Here is a 14,338-nt window from a genome sequence, read left to right as displayed (position 1 = left end):
CGACAGTAACCGCACGATGCTAAACGCTCCCATTCACTTGAGTGAACCAGCCCTCATTGTGATCTTCTGATTCAAAATTCGAAATTCCACAATATTAACCATGTACTCACCCCTAATTTAGTGTCTGTGAGCAGTGAGTGTGAGCAGTTTGCACAATAATGATAAGGAGTACAGAAAAACAATTTATAACAAGAGAAAAAGGAGGGAACACTTCTCAAACAGTGGGAACATTTTAAACACACATTCTTCAAATAGGGATCTGCACATAATGGGACCAGTTCCCTAAACTTCAGTCAGACTGTTGTAGTCAGTATGTAAAACACCCCTGTTCACCACAGCTTCATTTATTATAGTCGTTTAAACCTTTCTTAACAAGTGGGCAGATTTGTAATGACAGAGTACCAATTGTTATGTGCTGGTTTGGATTGATGTTACTGTTCACCTAAAGCATCACGAAAAGTTCTTCATGGTGATGAATGTGTTCTGTTAGCAAAAGCCAGCAGAAAGTCCCAGCTTGACCATTTTTCTTGAAAGAGCTCTGTGTCCACCAGTGTATGGGGCAGTGCTCCAAAATTGAGGGAGGCATTATCTGTCCATTTCAAGAGCTACAACCCCACAAAAGGAGGTATGTTCTGAAATGGAGAGCTGTCTCCCTTTCAGTGGTCTATCCCTCCACCAGTGGTGGGCATAGAGACTCTGAGAACAAGTCCCCGTACTTGGTGGGGTGCCCAAATTTTTGTGTTTATGATTATGATGCTATCCGATAGCTCCAAATTCAGAACAATCAGATAAGCAACCCCCACTCCTGATAATGGGTATAGGGATGACCAGAGAGCCCATGCACAATGACTCAGTGTATAAAAGCGTTAATGAACCACGCTATAGAGAATATTTTTTTTGTTTTTTCATTTGAACCACAAAGTGAAGAAGGGAGACCAGACAGAAATAAAGTCTTTATTAATGTTTCCCTGCAATCTAATCAGTATGTGGTACCAGACTTCCAAATATTGCATTCCAACCTTATCATAGGTCCCAAATACCGTATTATCATTATTGGTCTTTTGAAAAAGGTCTTGATGGAGGAGTTCCTTGTGATCACTACCTTTACCATTGCATAGTCACCACAAACTGACACTGAATGCTGGTTTCAGAACACCCAAATCCATATATCAGCAATAATGTCACTGGGAATCTGGATACTATCTTGTATTTGGCAAGAAGGAGGAACACTTTTATTTAAAATAATAATGTATTTGTTAGTTCCAGTTAATGAACGCTTTCTACATGCATTCTATCAAATGTTTTGTAAATTAAGTACAAAGAAAGATTAGTATATAAGTTGTAGTTTTTGCAGAATAAAATATGAAAACCTTCTGCACCACCAATTCATAGATCCTCATCTCATGCTCAACAACCTACAGACACTTGCCTCATCACTCCTAGTAAGTTTGGACCAATGCCCCTTAGTCACATGGGCATGCATCTGTCAGCTGAACCACGCCTCCCTGCTGACTTACAGCCTATCATAGAAGTCAATCTCCTGATAGGGAGTGATGGCTCCAAACTAACTAGGGGCGGGTAAGTGAACAGACAACCAGAAAAGGTTACAGAGGAGGACATGTACACGTACGAGTTGGTAAGGTTAGTATTTTTCATTTTTCTTTTGCAAAAAGTAGTTTTTTTTACAACTGATATTAAAACTCCAATACTTTGGTCACAAGATCCCATATTATTATGTGTTGAAAAGTTATTTTAAACAGTAGATGAAAAATTATCTCCTGGGAGAAAACCTAAGAGAGAAAGTGAATTGAATAAGGGCAATCATTCATTGGCGAAATATTTAATGCTTGGAAAAATTGAGGGCAAAAGAAGAAATGGTTGGCAGAGGCTGCTATGGGTCGGCAACACATGAGAAGCTATGAACATGCCTATGCAACAGCTAAAAGAAACTGAAAGAAGAAGTGATTGACAGATACCTCTGGCATGCAAAAGTAGATATGGTCATGAAGAGTCAGAGTCGACTAAACACATGAGGAAAGAGAGGATTTTACAAAATGTATTTTATGCATAATACATTTGAATTAACGTAGCAAACAACTATGCCAAATCTGGCCTTTATTTCTGAAGTTCTCAAATGATTTATGTAGTCCGTGATTTTATTGATAGGCTCCCTTTAAGCGTTGACTCTGGCAGCGTACAGGTTAAGCACCATGCTACTGAATCTGGCACACCATGTGTACATTGGAGAAAATAATGCAGCTGCTGGTAATTAATCATTAGAAAGAAACTCATTGTTTGGCTTACGTGTCTGATGTTCTAGTTCCGAGCCGGTAATGAATTATAGCACTGGCTGTATCTTGCTTGTATGACAGGTCACAGCTACCTAATCGCCACCGCACTGTACTCATGCAATCAATACAGACCTAGCAAATAAAAACCTGTGACTATCAATGTTGTTGTCATGATCACATTATGATCGCTGGCAGCTGTCGCTTACACAAGACGCAGCACCCACTTTGCTCAGACAATAGTAGTTTGGGAGTCATTGTTCTTAAATAAGAATAGATACAGTGTCACACCATTCTGTCTGGGAGCATAAATCATACCGAGAGTGAGAATTCCTCTACCGCTGTTTGAAATCGACTCGAGGCTTTTTCCTTCCATTCGTAATGAGGGGTTCCCAGTGAATGATCTACAAATGTGCTCTGCTTTCCAACCTTTCCAAATCAAACAAAACGGGTGTAGACTGTCACAAATATGCATTCGTGAGAATCAGGATAAAACGCTTAAAATGTTGCTACAAGGTGTACAGCCAGGCACAGCTGTCTTGCCTTTGGATTGATATTTATTTCCTCTCGAGTGCTGACAGTCTGCAGTGACAGTGTTGGGTCCAGAGTTATTTGCTGCCAGGGCAACTTAAAGGGAAGGTCCAAGCAAAAAAAAAAAATGAGTTTCACTTACCTGGGGCTTCTACCAGCCCCATGTAGCCATCCTGTGCCCTCGTAGTCACTCACTGCTGCTCCAGTACCCCGCTGGCAGCTTTCTGACCTCGGAGGTCAGGGCCGCATTGCATACATTTTTACGCGTTCCCGCTAGTGCAGGAACAAAAATGTATGCGTTGCACCACTAACACGTAAAAATGTATATGTTAATGTTCCTGCACTAGCGGGAATGCGTAAAAATGTACGCAATGCGGCCCTGACCTCCGAGGTCAGAAAGCTGCCAGCGGGAGACTGGAGCAGCAGTGAGTGACTACGAGGGCACAGGATGGCTACATGGGGCTGGTAGAAGCCCCAGGTAAGTGAAACTCATTTTTTTTTTTGCTTGGACCTTCCCTTTAAAAGTACTACTGAGGAGAAAAAAAAGTCAGATACTTACCTATGGAGGGGAAGACTTTGAATCCTATAGAGCCTTCCCTGTCCCTTCTCCATGTCCCCATTTCAGCATCTTTGGGAGCACTCTTGGGCAGAGTGGGTGGTCCAGGTTCCCGAAATGTGGCGGTGACAGCGATTGTGGCGGGTATGTGCGGCGATCCGTTGGTTCATCACTATTCCGCTGTTTCTTGTACTTAAGTAGTTAATAAACAGTTTCATTACTCTAAATACACCTGTCCTTGGTAGGTTTTGAGGCTCTTCATCAATAGAATGCTTGAGGCCCCATGTAAAACTCTCTTTAGTTACACCACTGATGATGGCAATTTCATGACCCTTGTGAGATGGGCCCAAGGCCAAGAAGCCACACCAAGGGGAGGCAAGGGAACAGGTTGGAACATTGAGCGGCCCATCAAAGTTTTTCTAGAAGGCCCCATGAGTTGTATTTATGCCACTGATCATAAATATCACTGTTTAGTGGACACATCCTGTGTGGTTAAAGTATTCTTGCATATACTGTATACCTTTCCTTGATTACCAGACTTTCATTCCTATGAATTTATTATTGTATGCAAATTCCATTCCCCCCAATGCTACAGAGCTCTCGGGTTCCTCAATGTCATTTTCAGTACAAAGAAGAAAAGGTGAACAAAACGCGTGGGCTCCTAACATGCTCTCTGAAATCCACAAGGTGATCATCATCCAGAAGACAAGTCCCTTCTTCCCTCTGAACGGAGCCTGTCACCAGAGCCCAGGCTTGACCTTCATTAGTGAAGCGCACCCCATGCATCACACAAGTGCCATATTAAATTATTAAAATGGAAAGTGATGAACATGAAGTATTGGGAAAGGCAATCATTTTAACAGCGGTGTTAGTAACAACTGTTAGTCTAAATTCCCAGGGCTGTCACAGTCTGTGGCTACCATTTGTCACACCTGGTTATGTCTTCATAATGTTACGTACCCAACAAAAACCTCATGGGGAAACAATTTCACAATGACCTCCAAGCAAGAGCAGGTTTTCAGAGTGTACCACATCCCGGTGCATGAAACTCTCTGATAATACATCACCTTCATAAGGCTGAAAAAAGGTCTGTGCTCCAATAGCGCTATCGGGTTACTGGTGCCGGTACAGAGATGTATACATTATTTATAGCACATCGAGCAGAATCAAATGACATAATGGAAGTAGACCTGTCATCATGAATGGACATTCACAGAAATCACTATAACCACTGTGAAATCGCAGCTAAAGCTAGCCGTACATGTAGGTGTTCATAGTCAAACTGTAAGCCAATCAGGGAGTAGCCACTGATCAATCACCTTGCTCCACTCGGTTCACTCTGCTCCAATCCAAACAGGAGCGCTGATATGCAAACTGCGCTTTAGTGTAGGTGTCACTCAGCAGATGGTGAAATGGAGCCCCTGTACCAGTTCACAAATTAAATAAATAAAACAGGAATAAAGTGCATTTTATTTTTTTAAAGTGACACTGAAGTGGAAAAAAAAACCTTAAAGATACTCTGTAACAACATTTTCATCCTTATTTCTTCTATCCTATAAGTTCCTATACCTGTTATAATGCGCTCTGTCTAACTGCAGCCTTTCCTATTTGCACAGTGGCTGTATTATCTCTGTTATATGATCTAATCTTCTCTCCTCTGTCGGGTCTGTCGGGCTCAGGCAGTCAGGCTGGAATGTGCAGTGCAGTTTGTGATTGGCTAGAAGCTATACACACCCTCTCCAGGCCCCCTGCAAGCTCTGTGTGACTCACACACTCAGCTCTTCTCAGCCTATCACTTGCTATGTCTTTTGTTTGTAAACACTGCCTAAAACTGGCAATTACAGGATTGCAGCAGGGAGTGGCAGAAACAGCACAGAGGGGCCCAGGAAAACATAATGAATAGAATGATATGCTTTTTATTGTAAGAATTTTAGAGTACAGATTCTCTTTAAGATAGAATGAATGGTGTGTGTAGTACATATAATTAATAGAACATTAGTCGCAAAGAAAAGAGTCTCATATTTTTATTTTCAGTGATATAGCTTTTTTTTTTACATCACATCATGCTGTCATATTTGCAGTGTACAAACAACACTCTATATTTTAAACTGTGAAACAGAGCAGAGCTAATGACCCTTTGAACTCCCCTGCAGTAAAACCTTATCTGAAGCGGTTTTTAACTGTTGCTTTGATGTATAAGTGCTTCCCAAAATAGGACTGTCTCCAACTTAAGTCGGTTTGGAAAGCTCGGAGAAGCGGTTTTGCATAGATAACAACTGAAGTTTTTTTTTAACTCTTCCTGTACTGGAAACAATATGAGACTATTTCCTTTGCTATTAATGTTCTATTTCTTAGCTGTACTACACATACAATTCAATATCTCATAAGTTTATTTTCAGTTCAGATTCCCTTTAAATGACACAAATTGCTCATCTATCTATCTGTGAAAAAATAGATCTTATAAACACTGGCAAAATGAAAACGTAACAAGCAGAACTAAGGCTATATTCACAGTGGGAGCTGCGATGCCTCCCCTGTACAAACAGGAATGTATCGGAGGGGGGAAAAGTCACATTGCACATCATGCAACTGTTGCGTCACATTCAGTGAAGCATACAGTCAATACAAAATATGCTTCCATACTATTGTCACCTTGTTTGCACTACCTGTATATTGGAGTCTGTTGGATTGCATTGCATCGGATGCACTCTGTACATCACATAGACTAAAGCTGGCCATACACTGGCCCGATTTGCCGCCGTTTCGACAGCAGATTCGATCACTGGGATCGAATCTGCTGCCAATCGTTCGCGCTACACGCCGAATTTCGATCCATTTCGTCCGATCCCGTCGATCGCTCCGTGCGGAAAATTACCGTCGATCGCCCGCGAGTAGGGAGCGCGTCGCTAGCGGCGTTCGAATGCCCGACGACCGACACAATAGAGCGGCAATACATTACCTGCTCCGGCAGCGCTACTGCCCCCAGTCACCGCTGCTCCGTCTCCACTCTGGTCTCCGGCATGCTTCAGTTCCTCCTGCCCGGCAGGAAGTTTAAACAGTAGAGGGCGCTCTACTGTTTAAACTTCCTGTCGGGCAGGAAGAAGTAAAGCATGCTGGACCTGGAGACCAGAGCGGAGATGGAGCAGAGGTGACCGGGGGCAGTCACGCCGGCAGAGCAGGTAATGTATGCGGGGGGGGGGGGGGGGGGGGGGAGCGGCGGCAGCACCACCACCACCACAACAGATTGTGAACGGTTTCAGGCTGAAATCGGTTCACAATCTGTTTGCAGTAAAGGTAGCCATACGATTCCTCTCTGATCAGATTTGATCAGAGAGGGATCTATCTGTTGGTCGAATCTGATGGCAAATTGACCAGTGTATGGCTACCTTTACAATAGACTTATTGTAGGATTGTGATTTTGTGCATTAAAATGCCTCCATTATACTGCATCCCAACGCTCAACTGTGAAAATAGCCTAAAAGAGTAAAACATCTTTATTTGACAAAAGGAAAAAAGTACCTTACCATGAGTACTTATACAGTAAAAATAAATGTCTCCTTTTTTTGTCATTACTACCAGTACTGGATTGGTTTAGAGGCTCAATTCTTTTAATATTACATTTTTTTGTTCTTCCAGTTATTTGCTTTTTTTTTATTCTAACGCCTGTGCTTCCTTCCTTCCTTGGATGGCTTCACACTCCAAAATGTATGACCTCACCAGTAAAGCTCACACTATTTTCACGTGTTTAACAAATCCTGATTGAGCCTGGAGGATAATCAGTCAGCACGTACGCTAGATCAGATCAAAGTCCCGCTGAATATTTACACTGCTGCGCAGAGGACTGCAGATCTTTTCCAATCAACTCAACTGGCAGTCATTTCATTATATGGACGTTATTTACAACCACAAACCATGTCCAGTGTAAATCTATTTGGAAATTTTAAAGTAAAAAAACTGACACTTTGATCAAAATATGTCTAAAAATATCTGTATGTACAAACGTTTTATTTTGAGCTATGTAGCAGGAACCCTGGTTACTGACAGATATCATATACATTTGTGTTATTATATATAACTAGCAGACCCAAGCCCATTTAAAAACGGGCTCTAGGGTCTGTGTTTTTCTCCACCACCCGTTGCATGTACTGCGCACACGCGTGCACCCGCCACACATGTGCGCGCACCCGCCGCACGCACACCTGCCGCACACACACCCGCCGCACACCTGGCTGCCCGCTCACACACTCGCCTGGCACCCTGGCCCCGTACCTGTCCTCCTGTCTCTGTGAAGCTGTGACCGTGCTGCGCACATGCGCAGTAGCAAAAAGCACGGACCCAGCTACACAGGGACAGCGTGACGCAGGGACACAGGGGTTTTATTATAGAGGATAATTATTGTGGCATTATTGTGGAAAAACATTTCTCAGCTTTTATTTATATTGAGTAAAAAGTGTCCAGTCCAAAATTATTCATACCCTTCTCAATAATCAATAGAAAACGCCTTTATTGGCTATTACAGCAATCAAACGCTTCCTATAATTCCAGACCAGCTTTTTGCATGTCTCCACAGGTATTTTTGCCCATTCATCTTTAGCAATGACCTCCAAATCGTTTCGGTTGGCGGGTCTTCTTGCCATCACCCTGATCTTTAGCTCCCTCCACAGATTCTCAATTCAGAACTCTGGCTGGGCCACTCCAAAATGTTAATGTTGTTGTCTACTAACAATTTCTTCACCACTTGTGCTGTGTATTTTGGGTCATTGTCATGCTGAAATGTTCACTGGTGCTCAAAGCAAAGTTTCTCTGCAGACTGCCTGATGCTGTTGTTGAGAATCCTCATGTATTGCTCTTTTTTTATGGTGCCATTTACTGTGATTAGGTTCCCTGGTCCATTGGCTGAAAAACACCCCCAAAGCATTAGGTTCCCACCACTATGTTTGACAGTGGGGAATGGGGATGGTGTTTGGGTTGAATGATTCTCATTTTTTACACCAAATGAAGGAAACATCTTTGTGACCAACTAATTCCATTTCTGTTTCATCTGACCATAACACAGAAGACCAGAAGTCTTCTTCTTTGTCCATCCAGATGAGCATTTGCAAAGGCCAAGCAAGCTTTTGTGTGCCTTATCTGGAGAAATAGCATCCTCCTTGGTCTGCATCCGTGGAACCCAGCAGTGTGCAGTGTCCGTTGGATTGTCTGCCTTAAGACATTGCCACCAGCAGAGCCCAAATTCACCAGGATGGACTTGGTGGTGATCCTTGGACTCTTTTTCACCCCTCTCACTATTCTCATGGCCAGCACAGGTGTCACGTTTGGCCTCTGACCACGTCCTCTGACATTTTCCACAGTGCGGAACATCTTGTATTTTTTATACTACTTTGCACTGTAGCCACTGGAACTTGAAAACATTTAGAAATGGCCTTGTAACCCTTTCCTGACTCGTGAGCAGCCACAATGCACAGCCGCAGGTCCTCACTGAGCTCCTTTTGTCTTAGCCATGACTGTCCACAATTCAACTGCAGAGAGCTGCTGTTTTTTAAAACAGCTATTCCCAATTAATCAGGGTAATTAGGATGTTTTAGAACAGCTTGGACTATTTGGAATGGTATGGAACTTTGGATTTTCCCACAGACTGTGACAGTTTGTGAAGGGTATGAATCATTTTGAACTGGACACTTTTTGCTCAAATATAAATAATAGCTGAGAAATGTTTTTTTTTCCCACAATAAGGCCTCTTGTACATCGTCTTATTATCTTTTGGGAGACACCTATGTCATTTCCCATCAAAAAAATTACTTGCTGGTTGAATAAAAGTAACTTTAAGTCAAAAATTGGCAGGGGTATGAATAATTATGGACTGCACTGTATACATAATATTAGTGTATACAAATTTTTAACTCTTTAACACATCAGCCTCTATTAACACCGGCTTTTATTTTGTGAAACATCATCATCTCCCTATGTGCTGTATTTAGCCACTTGACTTAACAGGCTTTCACCTTTCCGTAAAGATAGGAAGAGGTTACACTTACTGGGAAAAAGTGGAACTAGGCTCCTGGAAGTGTTTTTTTTTTCGGCAGGAACTTGCAAGGCTGGCATCCATCCATTTTTACATCACAGCGTCCTCTGTGAGTAAGCGCATGGAGAACAAGCTGCTGCTCCGCAGATTAACGCACTGGAAAAACTCTGTTTTGGGCTCGTTAACATTGATGGGTGTCCATGCTGTTTACATCTTTGAATTCATTAAAGTTACATGAGGGAAGGGAAAGTGTTGAAAGGTAAGATGATTGGCACAATTTTGATGTCCACAGCTGGGAGCCACAGAAAAAACCCAGCATAACCGGCTGACAGATCCTTCATGCGTCCATCCGTGTGCCTGTTTGTAGAATTACATTGTTGACATGCTAAGTGTGACACTTACGTGTCAATCAAACTGCAGCTTAAGTTGAAACCCACCTCAAATTGGCTACAGTTAGCCTTTAAAGTACACCTGCCTGCTACAGAATACTAAACCCACGTCTAAAATGACACAGCCCATATATAAATATGTATTGTGCTTGCTGTATATTATGGCTGAGTTGTCAATTGTTTCCTTTGTGGAAATGTTATCCCTGGAAGTGCAAGGGAGATTTTTGTATTAACTATTTATATCCTGATATTCCTAGTTTTTCCTGCCTATCCTACCTGCTAAAAGAGTTGTCTACAATAACCAGTCTTGTAATCAAAGTGCCTTTACTGGACAGCTGTGTGTCTCGAACCCACTGGGGATTGCTGCCATGCTTTGCAAACGTGGAAACGCGTTGTGCAATGCTCCCTGCAGCGACTTGTTGCATGATTAGTGGGCATTTGGAAGCGCTGTACAATAAACTGTACTCCTCTCCTAAGCCTCAGGGATCCAGCACTGTCTCTCTCCCCCGAAAATACAGTCGGCAAGGAGGTTGGCTGTGGAGCAGTAGCAGTAGAGTCTGCAATATTCACCTACTGCAATCCTGTTCAAGCGCAGTAGCGGTTTTCTGATCGGGCTCAGGAAAAAATAGCAGAGCCTGATCGGGTCCACTCTACTGAACAGGTGCAAGCCTGCGCAGAAGAGTGGACCTGATCAGGCTTGCCTATTTCCCCATGAACCTACTCGGAAAGCCGCTATTGCCAGGGGCGTAACTAGATTTAATAGGGCCACACTGCAAAAATGATAGCATGGGGCCCCCTTGGTCCCTGAACTGCATGAGGGACACATATTTGGGAGCCGGGGAATTGCAGCAGGAAGTGTTCTGCCATGAAGCAGTGTCTAGACTAGAACCAGTAAAAAATTACAGACGCTCCCACTACACTCTATTCTGCATGGGGCAGTTTTTTTTTGGTTTGTTTTTTGCTAATTGGCTGCACGTGTGGTTGGGGAGAGGTAGGAGGAGGAGGAGGGACCCCCCCCCCCAAAGCCTCTGGGTCCCCCTGGGGTGATTGCTACGTCAATGGCTATTGTGCTCGCCCAGGATCACAGCAGGTAAATATTTACCTTGCTGGGCTGCCAGCAGGGTTGTTCGTAAACTACGCCAGTGCTTGTAAACTATGCCATCATAGTCCGCAGCTATGCATCGTAGTTCATAGACGAAGTTTCAAAACATCGCGTACGTATTTCCGCGTAGTCATAGTATCGTCATTCGAAGCTTCGCCCGCTACGCGTAGTTGACGTATGTATTGCAAAGTCAACTACGCGTGCGGTAACTGCGTCTATAGGGATCATTGCACATGTGCAGAAATATTATTGCCCTTCTATACGTATACAATTTCGCATTGGAAGGTAGAATGTACGCATATATTAGTTCACCCATGCGCATATTTAGCGGATTTTTGTGGGAATTTTTCCGCATAAGGGCATAAGCGTCCGCATACACTACGCTTCGCACTATGTGAAGCTTCCGTATTTTAACGCGTAGTCTACGAAATGCAAATGTAGCGAAGTTTCTGATTTCGAAACCGTAGTTTGGGAAGCGAAATTGCGTAGAACTACGCGTAGTTCCAGTGTAGCGAAGTTGGCTGACTACGACCATCCCTAGCTGCCAGCGCTGGATGCCAGAGGGTGAAGAGGACAGGGGATGTCTCATTATGGTCCAGAGGCTTCCCCCTCCCGAGGTAAGTATCCCCGGGAGGGGGGGGGGTGTTGTTGCAGGGTTTTTTTAAATACTTGCCGGACCTAATTTCTGACGACAGACAGACACAGGGCATTTATATCTCCTGACAGACGACTTCTGGTGTGTAGCCCCACCCCCTAGCAAGATAGGTGCTTCACTATTTCCAGAGAAACACAGATGACCTCTTATGTTAGGGTGCAGGACCACACATCGGAAGATGGACATCGGTAGACTTGGTAAGTACCTAAAATTAAAAAAAAAAACACAGGCACCCGCAAAGTCACTGCAAAATCATTTTTGAAAAGCGATTCTAAATCGATTTTGTAGTGCTCCTGTCTTTTGTATTGGAGCACACAAATGCTACAGGACCTGCGCTTGCAATTCACCACCACTTATTAACCAGCCACCACCACTGACTTTTGATCCCAAAGCGCTGCTGAAAATGCTGAAGTGGGTCCCTAGCCAGAGAGTCCTCTTCCACTAGCAGCATTCTACGATCTGATTTCATCGCTTGCACATAGCAACACACTAGGTAATCTGAAACTAATTATAAAATATAGGAAGGTAGGAAAATTGCATAGAAATCGCAGCACTATGCAATTTTATTTACATCCAGCGGTTCAAATTTTTTTCCTGCCTGTTTTTATCCACTCACGACGAATCCCAATTGCGCCGCACACCCATTGGATGTTGGTAGAATTGGGGAAACAGCAGTGGTGTAGCTAAAGAGTTGTGGGCCCCGATGCAAGTTTTACAATGCGGACCCCCAAGCAATTAATACGGCGCACCAAAACCTGCCAATGGCAACCACAGTGTCAGAGGTACAAGAAGGGAATGGGGAACAGTTTGTTATTGGTTACCACTATTCAAAGTATCTATAGAAGTGATTATTATGAGTACAGGACCAATAGAAAGCTAGTACTGTAGTTGAGGGAGGGCCCTTCGGGGCCCCTCTGACCCAAGGGCCCCGATGCTACGCCCCTGGGTAATAGAAAAAGAAAGAGAGCAATGTGATTGTGTTTCTTACTAGAAAAGAGCCCTTATTACAGTTTAACTTACTAAAGTTTTTTTTTGCAGTAACATAAATGAGATTGCACAACTATCAAAATGAGCAAACTGAAATCTAGCAGCCTATTGTTACATGAGTTTAATAATGCCTGGTAGACACCATGCAGACGGGTTGAATCGATTATTTCTGAAACGTCCAATCTGATTCTCGATCATTTTTCCAATCGATTTTCCAATCACTTCTATACAAAATTGATCAGAGAACAAGGAAATCAGATCCACCCTGTCGGAAATAATCATTTCAACCTGTCTATGTGATGGGAAATTACATGGTGTGTACTAGGCATTAGTAAAGGTACATACACACATCAGACAAAAATTGGTCGAAAGGAAAGGTGACCGACAATCAATCGGCGAAGGCAAACTACCAACTAGTATACACACATAAACAGTTAAAGAATGAAGGAATTGACAGATAATAACTCAAATGATCGATAGTAGTACAAACATGAACAATTATGAAAGATTTATTAATAAAGTGAGGTAATTCAAAAAGTGGGCGTGATCATCACCTGTCATTTAATTAACTGTACACACTACCTGCGATGAACAATCATTGGTCGAAAGGATCCAACACGATGGATCACGTCCAACTCTCGATATCGGACGTTTGCAGCTGTTGTTGACGGTCGGTTAAGTACTTTTGTTCAACGATAATTGGTAAAATCACCACCACTAATCTGTCGTTTTACAAGGGTTCAGATTTTTATCTAATGTGTGTACGTTGCTTGAAGGATACCCGAGGTGACATGTAACATGATGAGATAGACATGTGTATGTACAGTACCAAGCTCATAAATAACTATGCTGTGTTCCTTTTTTTCTTTCTCTGCCTGAAAGAGTTAAATGTCAGGTATGTAAGTGGCTGACTCAGTCCTGACTCAGACAGGAAGTGACTACAGTGTGACCCTCACTGATAAGAAATTCCAACTATAAAACACTTTTTCTAGCAGAAAATGGCTTCTGAGAGCAGGAAAGGGATAAAAAGGGTCAATAGTTCATAGATTTTTAGCTCTGGCATACTTCAATGAATGTGTCATTGAGCAAAAGCAATAAAACAGTTAAAACGTAAAAAGTTGATTTTAGCATAAAATAAAACTGTGGAATATCTTAAAAATTCATTTTTAGGAGAAGGAAGATAGATACAATTGTTTATTTCATTAGTTCATTTTCGCCTTGGGTGTCCTTTAAGAGCTTGCAGTTGTACAAGAACTGCAGGCATCTCTTATGGTGAACTGGCTGATGCCAATCTAGCTTGCATAGCTGCTGCAAAAAACAGGCTATGAAACTCCTCTTCCTACCTTCTATCTAAGGCCTCTTTCACACTGGCACGTTTGCAGCGCGTTGCATTACCCAATTTTAATGAAGGCTGACACTAAAGCATTAAAGTCTATTGGACATTTCCAGGGCTGGTTCTAGCTTCAATGGGGCCCTGGGCAAAAGTAACTTCGGGGTGCTCCTGACACCCTCCCCCCAACCGCTTCCACTGCCGAGCTGGCGTAGGTAGCCCCCCCCCCCCCCCACACACCTGTATAGATAGCCAGATGTGCCTACAGTGTTAGGTAGCTTCTCTCAGTATAAATAGCAAGATGTTCCCTCAGGGTTAGGTAGCCCCCCAATATAGAATATTATTTTTTATTATTATTATTTTTTATTTATATAGCGCCAACATCTTCCGTAGCGCTGTACATTGTACAAACAAATAATGGGGAACAAATATACATAAGAAATACAAGACACTGTACAGTCATGACATTGAATAGAAT

This window comes from Hyperolius riggenbachi, chromosome 11 (assembly GCF_040937935.1).
Source record: "Hyperolius riggenbachi isolate aHypRig1 chromosome 11, aHypRig1.pri, whole genome shotgun sequence".
NCBI classification, from domain to species: Eukaryota; Metazoa; Chordata; class Amphibia; order Anura; family Hyperoliidae; genus Hyperolius; species Hyperolius riggenbachi.
Note: the sequence above shows the minus strand (reverse complement) of the source record.